The 10,762-nt window shown below is 35.9% G+C and overlaps 1 non-coding gene across 1 annotated transcript; it reads right to left on the bottom strand.

Moving 5' to 3' along the window:
- Positions 1–424: 424 nt before the first annotated feature.
- On the bottom strand, positions 425–531 carry LOC141616384 (small nucleolar RNA R71). The gene has a single exon (XR_012530735.1). It is a non-coding gene; the product is annotated as a small nucleolar RNA R71 (small nucleolar RNA).
- Between the last annotated feature and the right edge of the window lie 10,231 nt (positions 532–10,762).

Raw genomic sequence — 10,762 nt, 5'->3', positions numbered from 1 at the left:
AATAGAAGGAGAAGAAAACCCATTACACAATATCCCACAAAATCCACCTACAATGCCTAAATTCTCGTCACACTCTATACCCACCGAGGAGGATCTACCAAATGGTACTCCTACACCGCAACATCTCACCGGTAATTTTATTGCCAAGTCCGCCTTCATCCAACTAGTTGAGAGGAGCCAATTCTGGGGAATGCCTAGTGAGGACCCTCATTCTCATATGGAAACCTTTTGCGATTATTGTGAAGCTATCTCTCAAACGGGCGTGACTCAAGACCAAATAAGATGGGTCTTATTTCCTTTTTCGTTAATCGGCACCGCAAAGCAATGGTTGAAGGGCCTTGATAAGGCCACCCTTGGAATAGATTCTTGGAAGAAGCTAGCTCTAGCTTTCTACAAAAAATTCTACCCACCGGAAAAGACTAACATGCTAAGAGCTCAAATTACGGGTTTTAAGCAAAGGGATGAAGAATCTTTGTATGAAGCTTGGGAGCGGTTCAAAGGTATTTGTCGCTCATGTCCTCACCATGGACTTAGCGAATGGTTTTTAGTGCAACAATTTTGGAATGGTTTATATGAAGATTCAAGGAACATTCTCAATATGGGATCAAATGGAATGTTCACCGAAGTTGATGACAATCAAACATGGAACAAGATTGAGGAAATGGCGGTCCATAATTCACAATATAGTAGGCCTCGCAAGGCTACTAGAGGAGGAAAGTATGAAGTGGACTCCGTTACTCAATTGGGTGCTCAACTTAGTGCTCACATTGACACAATCAACTTGAAGTTTGAACAAGCTATGGCTAGACTTGAGGAAAACTCAAAACCATCAAAGCATCATGTCAATGCCATGACGGCATCCTCATCAATCCCAAGTGGGATATGTGAGAATTGTGGAACTTTGGGTCATGACTCAAGTGAGTGTAGGGGAACAACCGAACAAGTTAATGCTTTCCAAGCTTACAAAAGTGGTACCCCTTATTCAAATTTTTACAATGAAAACACCAAGTTCCATCCAAATCTCTCATACAAAAGCCAAAATGTTCAAAACCCTCAAACAACATACACTCCACCACCCATGAGAAATCAAAATCAAAGACCCTTTTACAATCAAAACCAAGGTTACCAAAATCAAAATCCATACAATCACCAAAATGACCAAGGTTTTGATGTCCAAAAAGCGGTCCTCCAAATGCAAAAGAATCAACAAGAATTTTTCACCCAAATGCAAAAAGATAGCCAAGCAAAAGATACCACCATCAACAACATTCTAGCTCACACCAAGATGTTGGAAACACAATTGACTCAACTAGCATCTTCAAGCTCACAAAGACAAAAGGGGCAATTACCACCTCAAAGTAATCCCCCTAGACATGAAACGGTTAGTGCCATTCACTTGAGAAGTGGTACAAGATATGAGGCACCGAAGAAGCAAGTTGAGGATGAAGTTGTGAAAGCTAGTGAAAAGGAAGAAATTGTGCAAAGCCCCAAAGAAGGGGAATCATCAAAAGAAGAAAGTTCAAAGAAAAATGAAGACAAAGCCAAAGAGAAGGAGCCCATTGTGATTAGACTTCCTTTTCCAAGTCGTCAAGCCAAGCCCAAATTTGATGATAAACTTGGAAAGTTCATGGAAATTGTGAAGAATTTAGAAGTCTCAATTCCTTTCACGGAATTAATCAATCACGTACCGGCCTATGCAAAGTACATGAAAGATATCCTTACAAAGAAGAAGTCGATCCGGAAACTTGAGACTATCGCCTTCACTAAGGTGAGTAGTGCAATACTTCAAGGGAGTTCACCTCCAAAGTTAAAGGATCCGGGAAGCTTCTCAATACCGTGTACCATTGGCGACACGACGATCAACAAAGCCTTATGTGATCTAGGGGCTAGTGTGAGTGTCATGCCATACTCGGTAAGTAAAAGGTTGGGAATGGGAGAGCTTAAATGCACCAATATCACTCTTCAAATGGCCGATAGATCGACGAAGACACCATTAGGGATATGGGAAGATGTCCCCGTGCGAATTGGGAAGTTTTTCATCCCGGTGGACTTTGTCATTGTTGATATGGAGGAAGATTCCAACATTCCAATCATCTTAGGAAGACCTTTCCTACACACCGCGGGTGCGGTGATTGATGTGAAACATGGAGAGCTCACTCTAGAAGTGGGAGATGAAAGCATAACTTTTAATCTTGACAAGACCATGAGAGCTCCTCGTTTGCATGAGCCATGTTTCATGATTGATCATTATAGCCGGAAAGATGAAAGGAAGAAATCGGAACTCCAATGGAGGAAGAAAATTGAAGATGCTCCATTCAAAGAGCAAGTGAATTGTGACAAGGAGAGCTTGCAAGGCTCATCAAAATCAACCAAGGAAGAAGAAGATGGCCTCATTGGCCAAGAGAAGAAATTGGGAGAGTTGTCTCCATCTAAGCAAGAGATTTTCAATGATCAACTCAATGAAGTTTGTGGTCTTTGGGACGACGAATTTGAAGGGATCTTTAATCCCTACATTGGGCATGCCATCGATCATGATCAACAACAAGGGCCACGGTCTATTGAGGACCTCTACCATAACAATGAACAAACTTTTGATTACTTCTTCAAGGTGTTGAGCAACATCAACAACACCTTGAACATGCCCCCTTGACATCTCATCAAGAATGAGAGTTTGGTGGAGTCCTCCCTAAACCACCACTTGTAAATATTTCTAACTCCCTAACTGTTAGGTTTATATACCTATTATTAGACTCCTCTAATAGTGAACTAATTAACTTATTAATTATTTGTTCTTTAGATCTAGTGCATGCATAACAAAATGAAAGATTTATGAGAAAAACAATGTTCCTTACATTGTAGATTGGTTCGAAATTATGGGCACAAGTAAGGTCACCTTCCTTCACTTGTTCTTGAGCTTATAATGATGGATGATCCTCCTAAGACTCCAAGTATAGAAGCCACTCCAATAAATTGCACCCAAGATTAATCCCAAAAATTCCTACTAATATTAACTAGATATGTAGTAGAAATGTTCCCTTAATATTACTAATATATCTAGTATTACTACTTCTAGTAATAGATTTGAGAGTATTAGTATTGAAGAGAGATTTTAAGCAATTGCATGTGAGGGAAAATTAGAGGAAAAACAAGCAAAAGCCAACATCTAAAAATGAGCAACTAATGCTCTATTTAGAGTGCCAAAAACCGGTGGCCACTCTCCCTTTTAGGGAATCAATTTGCTTTTGTTTTTATCCTCTTGTTTAGTTTTGGTAGGGAACAAAGGTGTAAGAAGTAGTATGACAAAAGCTTGTGTGATATGTCTCAATCACACTATAACCAACACAAACAAAAGACAAAAGAGAATCTTTTGTACTCTTCATTTGGCCGAAATATTGGTCCTTATTTGGTCCATTTTTGCCTTTTGTCATTTGTCCCACAAATGCTTATAAGTCATATGTTTAACTATCTTACATATTTAATTATTAATGTAATCATTTAACACTTAAATATTACAATTAATAATATAATGTACACTCCATTTTGAGTAGTATACTACCATTATATCAACATATAATGGGTCCCATAATTACTAGTTAGTTAAAATTACAACTTCTTGTAACTTTAAATAACTAATTGCCTCTACCTCAAAACTTATATTAATACCTCAACTAATTTAGTAATATAACACTTAATTACTAAATTTAATCTTTATTTAATCACATTAAAATAAGACGCAAAATTGCACTCCCATAATTAAGGAATTAATTAATCAGACGCATACAATTAATTAAATATCTATTTGGGCCTCATCCTATAGGTGTGACCTAAAGGGATCAAATGACCACCACCGTCACACGACAGTAATGTCAAACTCTAGTTAGCCAATCATTACCGATTAATGACGGTCGATCATTATATAAAGAATCATCCCTCACGTATTCTTAATTTGAGATTTAATTATGATATTTAAATCATGTGATCGCACTATTGTTGAGGACACATTTCCCAACAATCTCCCACTTGTCCTCGACAAGTGTGCGTCACCAATTCTCTTGTCCTATTACAATCTCCCACTCAATGCAAGGTGTCTTGAAGTCGTACTTACATTTGATCATATCTTGAGTGGTTTTCTCGATCTGGAGATTAACTCGTCGACCGAATTATCTATCATAGATACCTTCCGAGCGTGGCCACGCATTTCCAGTTAACTACTCCTCGAGTGGCCTTGAGATTTCAAACAACCCCGACAAGGGGTGGACAATTTCTATCGCCCTATTCCCTTCGTTCACCCACATCCATCATAACCCAAAATATACCCAGTTTGACCTCGTTTAAGAAATCGTAGAGTATAAATCAAAGCTAATCCGAAGTTGTGCCAACTTGGGCGAATAGTCTCTAGTCAAAAGAATTGACTCATAAGAATACTATAGTAGCTCTTGCCACGACCGGGCTTTATGAATTACCGAACTCTATAAGCGGTCATCGCCGACGATTGTCCCATACAGTCTGCCTATGTGATCGACTAGTCATCCCATATGACTCTATGGCACTTGAACTTGCCATCAATCGCATCACACTCTAGTCACTTCGAGACGTCACCTCATATAAGTAACTAGGGGCGAATACCATGTCAATCCAGTTCACTTTAATGGGGTTCAATTTGTCTCTACAACCCATTCGGATACGACAAGGTAGCGGGTGAGTTTAATAAAACTCAAACGATAAATGTGATTATCACATATGAATAGTCAATACACTATTACTACTTCATATTCTATAATCTCTAGTGTATTAAAACACTAGTTAAAATGCAATACAAGCTTGGCAAGTGGATATACCCGATATCCATATATTCCAACTTTATTAATTGCTATTTCCTTCCATTCAATGTCATCTCTAATGATATGAATTTCTCTAAGTATATGTCTAGACTTCATACTAGACCTGAGCTCTTTAACTTGAAAGAAGCTCCCACTGTTATCGCATAACTTGTGATAAAGTCATTTGCTGAGGGATTCACCCTTAATCCCTATGTTGACCATTTTATCACAATTTACTTAGATTCCTTTTGTAGTATTTGCAATGCGCGAAATTTAAAACACCTTTCTTAGTTTCTTTCTCCTTTGTCAATAAGACATCCTAGGATTTCAACAAATCCGTTTTGGTTTGGAAACTAAAGTTTGTGTATCCCATCAACACCTAACTTAGTTTATCATCCAAACATGTGAACGACTCCTTCCCTAATTCTTCTCAAGAATCTCAAGGATGTTCTATAAGGCTCTCACAAACCATATCATGGGAATTATCTTGTTATTGACTTATTATGCCCTAGGCATATTTTTTATCACAGCACATGCGTCTGTTGGCATACATAATCGTTCTAATGGCGGAAACATTAGCAATCGATTTCATGTAATCAACAACTTAATGGGTTCAGTGAACGACTATGATTCCATCATAGTAATTCCACTTTCATCATCATGAATAAGCCATTCAACCTTGTTGATGTTACAACAGATACGAAAGATCTTATCCTCATAACACTCTCAACTCTATGCCAATATACTCTCACATAGATTCGGTAATCTAACGTATATTGCACCCTTTCCTAGTCTCCCAATCACTCTTGCCAAAAGAGAGCATCGGTACATTATTCTCAATAATTAATATGTCATCAACATATAAGACATGGAAAAACAATTCTAGCTCCCACTTAACTTCATGTATATCATGATTCTTCAATCATGTGAATGAAACAATTCACTATAATCACATGAATGAAAAGTATAATCCTTTAATGCTAGCTTAAAACCAACTTGTGATCACTTAAGATAGCTACGCATAATCTGTTAGGATTCTTAGATCTTAATCTAAGGTTTTGTGTTTTTAAAACACTTCCTTCTCTAAAATTCCCATTTTAGAAAAGCGAAATTTTATTTGCCATTCTTCATTTAATGAAATGTGGCAATTCCTAACACAATTTGTCTTGATCAACATCTTTATGTAAATCTTATGCATTTGTGTACTCTAAAGCTCTATTTACCTTTAAGGAGACCCGCGCCTTCAAGTAAATCTACTCTTGAGTAACAATTTTCGGATTGTAATGCTTCGGCTCGTATGTAATATGGTCATAATCCTATTACTTTCACAAAGTAATATTTTTAAACAATAAGACATGTGCGATAAACTCCCACTGAACTATACTTCTAATCTATCTTCATAGACTATAGTTCATGTACACTCCAACTCTATAACTCTATTACTTTCACAAAGTAACATTTCAACTATAAGAGATGTTTGTGATGATACAATCTTCTCCCACTCTATCTCTCAGAGATATTTCTAATTTCTTGAGAGATAGCTTTGTGAGACACAAACATATATTTAACGGAGTATTAGGAGTTTTCAAAGACTATATATTAACTTTCAAAAGGCCATCCTAACATGGCAGCTTGATAATATGACAAATCGATCCATGTAATCTGGTTTAATAGATTCTCTATTCTAGGTATCTCACGGTTGACCATCCAATTAGAATAATATGTCCATTTGGTATTGAGAATTCCCTACTCGATGAATTCAAAAACTCATTACAACTCTTAGAGTTGATCTTATATAAACAAGTTGTTACTTTAAGTAACAAGGACATAAGGAGAATCCGATTCATAGCTTATGGACATATAATGATCCCATCATCATAATCGTCTACTTGATCAATTTGAGTTGTTTATCTAATGTTTCTCTACGCAAGTAATTTAATGATGATGATTTTAGAACAATTTAACATAATAAAGCAAGTGATTTGGGTTGAAAACCAAATCACCAATATCCAAAATACAACCCGTGTTTAAAGGATACAAACCAATTTCCAAGTCACACAAGGAAATCAAAATAGTTCTAAAAACATGAAATTCATCATAAAATTAAAGACAAAGCAAATTAAAAGCCAAGCTTCCATTGATCCATCACCATGGTCGGCTACTCTAGCTTCCCTCGTGATCCTCTAGACTTGCTTCTCCTTGCCTTTGTCCTTGCTAGGAGGGGGCCCCATTTACAATAAAAAGGGTAATCATCACAACTTGTATCACATACTAATTGAGATTGAAACATAAAAGATAGGGATAGTCATATATACCTACTGGAGTAACCTTTCCAGCTTTGATGTCGCCAAGATACTTGGAACAGTTTCTCTTCCAATGCCCAACACCACAACAATAGTGGCACTTGTCCCCGGATGGGGCACTGTACTTGGGCTTGGAGGAGCTTGCTTCATAAGTCTTAGCTTTGTTCCTGTTGGGAGTTCGCTTCTTTCCCTTTTTCCCACTTTTCTTGAAGGTTCCTTTGCTCTTTTGATTGATATTGAGCACATCTTTGGTGGTGCTAACACTTAGCCCCATATCCCTTTCGGCTTGCACAAGCATTTTGTGCAACTCATCAAGGGAAACCTTCTTATCTTGCATATTAAAATTCACCCGGAATTGAACATATGCTTTGATTTTGCTTAGGGAATGAAGAATTCGATCAATCACGAGTTCATCGGGAATTTCCACCTTATGCGATTTCAAGGTCTCAACATGCTCTATCAACTTGAGCACATGTGGGCTCACCTTTTGGCCCTCTTTGATGTTTAGATCAAAGAATGCGGAAGCCGCTTCATATTGAATGACCCTAGGAGCTCGTGAAAACATGTTCACAAGCTTCATGTAGATCTCATGAGCGGTGCTAATCTTTATAGCACTTCGTTGGAGTTCGGCCTCCATAGCAAAGATCAATACATTTTTCATTGCGGCCGACTCCTTTTGGTAATCCTCATAGGATTGCCTAGCGGCGGACCTAGTATTAGGTGGTTCGGTGGGAGATGCCTCGGTAAGGTAACGAAGCTTGTCGTCACCTTGCGCGGCCAAGCGAAGTTGTGCATCCCAATCGGCGAAATTGGACCCATTCTTTTCTAACTTACATCGATCCATGAAGGATCGGAGCCATGACACATTGGAAAGCGGGGTGGAACTAGTGGATGCGGACGCGTTTGGAGTTGCCATTGCGGTTGATAAAAACAAATTTTTTGACTACAAAATAGGAAATGAAGGAATTAATTTACATCTATCGTTTTAATAATACTCGTAAATTTAACTACAAGTATTGCATTTATATAGTGACCTCCACCCAACTACATAAATGATTCCGAGATCCAAATTCATATCAACTCGGGCACGGTGAGCCGATTCATCCCTTATTAATATAACTCGGTGGATTAATCTTTTAATCGATTCTACTTTTAGAACTCTCGGTCAATAAAAATTACTCTAATTCTCATCTTTAGCCCGGAACACATGCGACTACGGTCAACAATACTTCCGTTGAGCTCAATCCAAATTTCGATGTAATAACATTTTACTACCCCACTTCGCCAACGTAACAAGGTTTGTATTACGGTGAAGCCGGATTAACTCCCTTGCGAAATTGGTACTTCATGAGTTTCTACTATTTGGTAAGGCTTTTTCTCAATTTTTAATATGTGAGAGGTCTTGTCAATTTATTATCTATCACGTTTTAAGTGAACTAAAGCGGTGAACTACGATAATCATAATTGACACGGTCGATGACTCGATATGAAATGCATGTGTTGTTATGGCGATTTGGCAATGCATGCAACATATTAAAAGAAATGCAAAGCAATAAATAAAATTCCTAGTATGGCCTTCCTAAAATAGAAAATCAAATAATCTATTACATATTCGGAAACCAACTCCTTTGGTCCCTTGAATCTTCAAGTGGCACGCCTCCCAAGACACCGTCTTTGTCGGATCACATTTCCGAATGGCACCGTCTTTGAAGATGCTCCATAATTACAAATAATAATAAAAATACAAAGCTATTCCTATTATACATTTGTAAAATGGAAAAACTAATGAAATAAAAATAAAAATAAAAGTGATACGAGATCACATTAAATTACAACCGAATCAACATTCCCTTTCATTACGGGTAATATTGATTAAAACTAAGGCCATACTAAGATAAAATTACATAATTCAAAATTATATAAATAAAATACATTCAACAATTGAAATATGCAGCATTATAATATGTACCTATCATGCAAAATCATGTGCCAAATCGCCCTATTTAACTTATGTCGTACATATAACCTGGTTTTATGGAAATGCGTGATAATAACCTTTTAAAATCACTAATTAACACTTAAATCACATCTAAGCTCAAGTTAATTATCCTAACACATTTTAGGACTCAAAAATCAGTCATCACTAAATTTTTGATAATAATTCAACTTGATTTAATTTTATGCTCATTTTTGACCTTAAAATCATTATTTATATGAAATAAATCCAAATTAAATCATAAAAGTTTCAAAATTTGAATTTTAAATTTTTGAACATTCTGGAATAATTCCATGACCCTCATAATGTCAAAAAACATGGTTAAAATTTTCGAATTAATTTTGAGAAAATATAGTTGCATTTTATCGATTTTATCTCATAAAATACATAAAGTATTCGAAAATTACTCCAATAATTTTTACAACTTTAGATCTGATTAGTGGAATATTTATGCAACTTAAAATAATTTTCTCAAGCCATGCAACACGTTTTAGCTAATTTTTGCTAAAATAGTCACTATTTATGCCATTTTTACTCAAAAATCCATAAATCATGCTAAAGAAGATATTTAAATCTAGAAATTTACATACTCTCTGTAAATATTGCATGTGACATCATATTAAAAGATCATGGCTTAATTCGAAATTTAACTAATTTTAACCATTTTACCTCATTTAATCCATTTTTATCTCATAAAAATCATAAATCATGCAAAATTAATCAAATTAACTCGTCCTTTTACATACAACTTGTAAAATATGCATGTGAGGTCATATAAATTTGCCAAGGTCAGAAACGAAATTTAACTATTTTTAGCATTTTAATTCCCATTTTAGTCATAAAAATGTAATAAAATGACCAAAAATCCTTAAAATGAGCAATAAATTTCCATGAATCATAAAAATGACCTAAAAACACTTTAGGACCAGAATATATAACATGCATGGTGATTTCGTGGCTTATACTTATAAATCACAAATTTTTAAGTTTTATATGTTAACCTTTTAACTCGGAAAAACAATAACCGATTATGCATGCAACATCCTTATGCTCTGATACCACTTGTTAGGTTTATATACCTATTATTAGACTCCTCTAATAGTGAACTAATTAACTTATTAATTATTTGTTCTTTAGATCTAGTGCATGCATAACAAAATGAAAGATTTATGAGAAAAACAATGTTCCTTACATTGTAGATTGGTTCGAAATTATGGGCACAAGTAAGGTCACCTTCCTTCACTTGTTCTTGAGCTTATAATGATGGATGATCCTCCTAAGACTCCAAGTATAGAAGCCACTCCAATAAATTGCACCCAAGATTAATCCCAAAAATTCCTACTAATATTAACTAGATATGTAGTAGAAATGTTCCCTTAATATTACTAATATATCTAGTATTACTACTTCTAGTAATAGATTTGAGAGTATTAGTATTGAAGAGAGATTTTAAGCAATTGCATGTGAGGGAAAATTAGAGGAAAAACAAGCAAAAGCCAACATCTAAAAATGAGCAACTAATGCTCTATTTAGAGTGCCAAAAACCGGTGGCCACTCTCCCTTTTAGGGAATCAATTTGCTTTTGTTTTTATCCTCTTGTTTAGTTTTGGTAGGGAACAAAGGTGTAAGAAGTAGTATGACAA

The sequence above is a fragment of the Silene latifolia genome, chromosome 11, assembly GCF_048544455.1.
Source record: "Silene latifolia isolate original U9 population chromosome 11, ASM4854445v1, whole genome shotgun sequence".
NCBI lineage: Eukaryota > Viridiplantae > Streptophyta > Magnoliopsida > Caryophyllales > Caryophyllaceae > Silene > Silene latifolia.
This window is presented reverse-complemented; position numbering and strand designations above follow the sequence as displayed.